The sequence below is a fragment of the Sarcophilus harrisii genome, chromosome 3 (genome assembly GCF_902635505.1).
Source record: "Sarcophilus harrisii chromosome 3, mSarHar1.11, whole genome shotgun sequence".
NCBI classification, from domain to species: Eukaryota; Metazoa; Chordata; class Mammalia; order Dasyuromorphia; family Dasyuridae; genus Sarcophilus; species Sarcophilus harrisii.
Genome location: NC_045428.1, coordinates 387,937,666 through 387,944,154, shown reverse-complemented (window position 1 = coordinate 387,944,154; position 6,489 = coordinate 387,937,666).

The following is a 6,489-nucleotide window of genomic DNA, read 5'->3' as shown; positions in this document are numbered from 1 at the left end:
ACTTTATCTTACTTGAGCCTCATGATAAGATGGGCAGCAATATGAATTTTACAGATGAAAAAATTGAGGTGTAGAGAGATTAGCTGACTCCTCTACTTTAAGACCAGAAGCAGGATTTGAACCCACAGTTTTTTTTATTCAGGTAATGAGCTTTATCTACACTGCCTTAATATGACTTGAGAAATGGGTCCCCTAACTAAAATTACCTCTCAAATTCCCTGAAATTCTAAGAATTGAAGTTTCATTTGGTTAAAAAGCAAACATTCATTGAATGGTTAGGGGAAGAGGTTAACAATGAATAGCAATGAAAACATATTTATATTGGGCCTGGAGCAGGAGACAATAAGAAAGAAATTGCATGGGAATCTCTAGTCAAGAATAACAAGATCTGTGTGATCTGGAATAGGTGCCTAAATCTGGAGAGGGAGAGGTAATTGTAATAGTCAGCAGAAACAGAATTAGGCAAGATTTGAAAAGTTTTGGACTTCAGGTGAGATTTTAAAATTGTACATTTTCTATGCATTACTATAGTTCAATGGATGTATTTTACCTTCACTTTGTGACTTAATCTATTACAAAACAATGTCTACATGTCATATAGTAGAATATTTCTGGAGTGAAACAGAAGATCTTGGCAGACATAGCATTCTAAAAATGGAAAGCAGGATTTCCAGAACTTAAAAATCAGGGGCTAAATGCCCAAGGCAAAAATATATGATATGTGTGTGTGTGTGTGTGTGTGTGTGTGTGTGTGTGTGTGTTTGTAGGGGGTAAAGAATATCCCCCCAAAAAAAAACTTTGACTCTACACAAAATTATGTAGTATGTAATGTTGCATGAAGGTTTAAGAAATGCCATTATCCTCAAATTTCAGATAGCTATGTGGGGACACAGTAAAGCTATCCAAATTTTTATACCTATTTCACTACTCAGAGGCCAACAACAACAACAACAACAACAAAAATGGGGGGACTCAGCAAAGTTTTGGCCGTTATACATGCAAAGTATAAAGTAGCTATTGTCTTGATTAAAGTAGCTGTCTTAAAGTAGCTAAACAGCTGATAACTGTGACAGTATTGCTGTTGCTGTGTACAATGTTCCCCTCATTCTGCTCACTTTATTTTATATCAATTCACATAAGTCTTACCAGGTTTTTCTGAAACAATCTTGCTCATCATTTTTCATAGCACAATAGTATTCCACCAAAATTGTCTCTGTAGTCAGTAGTTTCAAAATTCTTCTTTATCTACCTGTAGAAAAGGAAATATTGTAGATATGTATATATGTATTAATTTTTTTTCTTTTATGTTAGCGAGCATTAAAATCCCAGAATCATATAAAAATCCTGGCATGTTACATCTGGAAGAAACCTTAAAGATCATCTGATATGACTCTCTCATTTTAAAGATCAAGAAACAGAGGACTAGTTTATTTAAATGGCCAAAATATGAAGAATCAGATGAGGCAGGAGCATGAATAATCTTCAACATGAATAATCAACCTCCATATTACTTTGAATTGACTATATAAACCTTCATCTTTAACCACATTTTCTATGCAAACTTGGGTTTGTTTATACTTTGATTTTGCTGATCAGGCAGCAGGTCAAGATTTTTTAATTGCTCTTTTTTGGTAAAATAGAAATCTACAAAAAAAGGGAATTTACTATTTTGGGATCATTGCTCAGAAATGCATTTATCTTAGAAATGGTTACCATGGGAATGAACACATACCATATAAATCTACAGCTTGTGAGTCATGTAGCATATTAGTAAGAATTAACTATATATGTGTCTATATATACACCATTTGCATACACATACATATATAGGTTATGCTATTACTCACTTTTTGTAAAATAATAATAATAATAATGCTATTTTCATGTATTGCTAACCCCTGGTTGTGTACATTATCATAAAATTACTAGAAAATTCAGCTTTTTGTAATACATTAACAAAAATTATTTTTAAATGTCAAAAATTTTTTTCTAAGTTAAGTTGAAAGTCTGTTGGCACAAATCATCCGATGAAAAGTGATAATAAATATTACTTTTTTCTTCTAAAAGTCCTTTGCTTTTATTGGTTGATGAAGGAGAGTCTTCCACCAATGCTGAGACAGTAGTCAACAATTTTCCAATAATCTTAAACATCTGCCTGGAGACGCGAAGCAGTTAAAAGAGTGCCCAACAGCCCTCTTTGTAGTGGCCAGAAACTGGAAACTGAGTAGATGCCTATTAATTGGAGAATGGCTGAATAAATTGTGGTATATGAATATTATGGAATATTATTGTTTGGTAAGAAATAACCAACAGGATGATTTCAGAAAGGCCCGGAGAGACTTACACAAACTGATGCTGAGTAAAATGAGCAGGACCAGGAGAGCATTACATACTTCAACAACAATACTCTATGATGATCAATTCTGATGGACCTGGCCAGTCTTCAGCAATGAGATGAATCAAATCAGTTCCAATGGAGCAGTAATGAACTGAAACAGCTACACCCAGTGAAAGAACTCTGGGAGATGACTAAGAACCATTACATAGAATTTCCAATCCCTCTATTTTTGTCCACCTGCATTTTTGATTTCCTTCACAGGCTAATTATACAATATTTCAGAGTCTGATTCTTTTTGTACAGCAAAATAACGGTTTGGACATGTATATTTATTTTGTATTTAATTTGTACTTTAACATATTTAACATGTATTGGTCATCCTGCCATCTAGGGGAGGGGATGGGGGGAAGGAGGGGAAAAATTGGAACAAAAGGTTTTGGCAATTGTCAATGCTGTAAAATTACCCATGCATATAACTTGTAAATAAAAAGCTATTAAAAATAAAAAAAAAGAGTGCCCAAGGTTACACAACAAATATAAGTCAGAGGTGGGTCTTGGTTCCAAGTCATCCTGAGTACATGGCTGTTGCTCTATGAATTATGCCACACTATGTCTCAGGAAATGGTATAAATTTTGTATGGAAGAAATGTAAAAACAGGAAAACAGAAGGAAAATCAAAAAATAAAAATAATGACAAATTCTTAGGTCCATATTAATATCAATGTCAATAATAGATAAATTTAATTGCTTCCTTGAAAAAATCCACTAACAACATCATTTTAAAACTCAGAAATTTGCAAGACATTGTCTCTTTCAGGAAACCACACAGACCAGCAAGTTTGTTGGAAGTTCTCATTTTCCTTTTGATAAACACCAAATTTAAGAATTTGCAACACTGTACAATCAGGAAGGCTTCCCCCAACCCCTTCTTCTTGATAGTTTATGAATAACAACTTCTTTTTGAACCTAAAACCACATCTGTTTCAATGTGATGTTTCAAATTCAGTACTATAGTGGAAATGAGCATGATTACTAGTTCCCAAATGCAATTAATGCAATAGGTTTCAAATGACTGCAAAGGAAGTGTTGAATAGCATGTAAGCTATTTATCAACATCTACTTTTGTTTCTCCTTTATGGTCAAACAAAGAAATTTTTTTTCTAACACTATTTCTTCATTTAAATATATAGGCAATTTGTAGCTGAATTTGTGTGTATGTATAGATTTGTGTTTGTTTAAGGCAAAAATATAATTTGTTTTTTGAAATCAGAAGACTTAGAATTTTATTTATTTTTAAAATAATGTTTTATTTTTTTACCAATTGCATATAAAAACACATTTTTTAATATTCATTAAATTTTTTTTAGTTCCATATTCTCTTCTTCCCTCTCCCATCCTTGAGAAAGTAAGCAATTTGATATAAATTTTACATATGCAATCATGCAGATCATATTTCCTTTTTAGTCATGTGAAAGCAAACACAGGCCAAAAAAACATGAAAAAAGATAATGAAAATAAAAAATAATATGCTTTGATGTACTTTCAGACTCTATCAATTCTTTCTCTGGAGGTGGATAGTATTTTTCATTGTGAGTCCTTTGAATTATTTTGGATCATTGTACTGTTGAGAATAAAAAGGATAAATTTACACAGTATTTCTAATAATATATTGTTCTAATGATATTAAAGCCCATAAAATAGTAAAACATTACAATCTCCAAAGAATCAAAAATTTTTTTTTATTTAATAGCCTTTTATTTACAGGATATATGCATGGGTAACTTTACAGCATTAACAATTGCCAAACCTCTTGTTCCAATTTTCACCTCTTAACCCCCCACCTCCTCCCCTAGATGGCAGGATGACCAGTAGATGTTAAATATATTAAAATATAAATTAGATACACAATTAAGTATACATGACCAAAACGTTATTTTGCTGTACAAAAAGAATCAGACTCTGAAATATTGTACAATTAGCTTGTGAAGGAAATCAAAAATGCAGGTGTGCATAAATATAGGGATTGGGAATTCAATGTAATGGTTTTTAGTCATCTCCCAGCGTTCTTTTTCTGGGCATAGCTGGTTCAGTTCATTACTGCTCCATTGGAAATGATTTGGTTGATCTCATTGCTGAGGATGGCCTGGTCCATCAGAACTAGTCATCATATAGTATTGTTGTTGAAGTATATAATGATCTCCTGGTCCTGCTCATTTCACTCAGCATCAGTTCGTGTAAGTCTCTCCAGGCCTTTCTGAAATCATCCTGTTGGTCATTTCTTACAGAACAGTAATATTCCATAATATTCATATACCACAATTTATTCAGCCATTCTCCAACTGATGGACATCCATTCAGTTTCCAGTTTTTAGCCACTACAAAAAGGGCTGCCACAAACATTCGTGCACATACAGGTCCCTTTCCCTTCTTTATAATCTCTTTGGGATATAAGCCCAGTAGTAACACTGCTGGATCAAAGGGTATGCACAGTTTGATAACTTTTTGAGCATAGTTCCAAACTACTCTCCAAAATGGTTGGATTCGTTCACAACTCCACCAACAATGCATCAATGTCCCAGTTTTCCCTCATCCCCTCCAACAATCATCATTATTTTTTCCTGTCATCTTAGCCAATCAAAGAATCAAAATTGCTGGAAATTGAAAAGGCAATGAATAGAGGACAGTGGGAGAAAGTAGGCTATAGCATATTTCTAATGGCAACTTCAGTACCAGAAGTGACATAAAAGATATTAATGATTTGGAAGATGCTTGCTGAGAAATGGAGGTGGACTTCACACTGAAAGCAAAAGATGAAAGATGTACATGCAACTTGAGTGCTTCACTGGTATCCATTTAATGTTAAAAGATCTGAAAAAAAATTGTTTATATAATAAGAGGACTCAGTATGGAGAATTTATAGCAGGATGTATATGAGTATTACAGGATAAGAAACATGAATATGCCATGGATAGTAGTACCTCTAATCTTGATGACACCACCCATCCAATGAAATACTGAAGTAAGGTGATATAAATGTAAATCAACTAAACAAACCAAAGTATACTTTTGTTGATTTTTTAAAATCAGTCCTGCTATTTTTAGCAATTTAGATCGATAAATAGGCATTATCTATGAGAGGCCATTCAGAGGCTATATAATCAGTATCCTATCATATTTCAGCCCTTTCCAAGAGTTGTGCTTTCTAAGAGTGAGTAACATATTCCCTCTATCAATATAGTTCTTTCGATCCTTCTGGGTATTAGCAGTTAATTTGTTGTTGAACATTTTTGGAATTAGCTAGGTTGGTCCTTAGATGATCGACCTATAATCTATCATCAGATTCTGACTAAACGCCTCTCCAATTTGACAGGATCTATCAGAGTTTTTGTTATAGCCTTTTAATATCCAGTGTTTTCTCCATGTTCCAATAAAGCATTAGAGTAGATTTTAGTGGAGGTATTTTATATGCCAATATATTCTTCCCAAGATAATTATTCACAACTTCAGAAAAGTTGGTTACATCCTGTTTTGGAATACCTTGAAATTTGTGCTACTCTAGGATTTATAATTTATCAGTTTAAGATTTCTAGAAATATTTTGGTCTTTGATCATTTTTTTAGTTTTTTTTTTTTCCCCGAATATGTTGCTCTTTTCTTTCCAAACCCATTGTTTTGAAGAATTCAACCATTCATGTGTGTGATTGTGTGTGTGTGTGTGTTGGGGGAGGATAACAAGTAAACTCTCACCTTATCTGTGCTACAGATCATACAGCATTATCAATTGATTATAGAACATTTCACGTAATGTCCAATATTAAAGATGAACATGTAGAGAACTGAACTCTTATCTCTAAATCAGATATTCAAATACATTTCTGTCAGTGGTACCACTGTTCACTTAGTTTCTGGGGCTAGAAACATAGAATCTATATTTGATGATTTTCTCTCTTTCTATATATGTTGTCTTTCACTAAGCCCTTTTCATTTCTTACTTTGAAGTGTCCTTTATTTATTTCTTTTTCTTCTCCATTACTTCAATCCTAGTGCAGGCATTAATTATCTCATCTGACAATTATGGCATAGCCTCCTAACTGGCTTCTCTAATATTTTCAGCTCATTGAAGGGCATTTCCACTTGGATTACTAGGTGAAA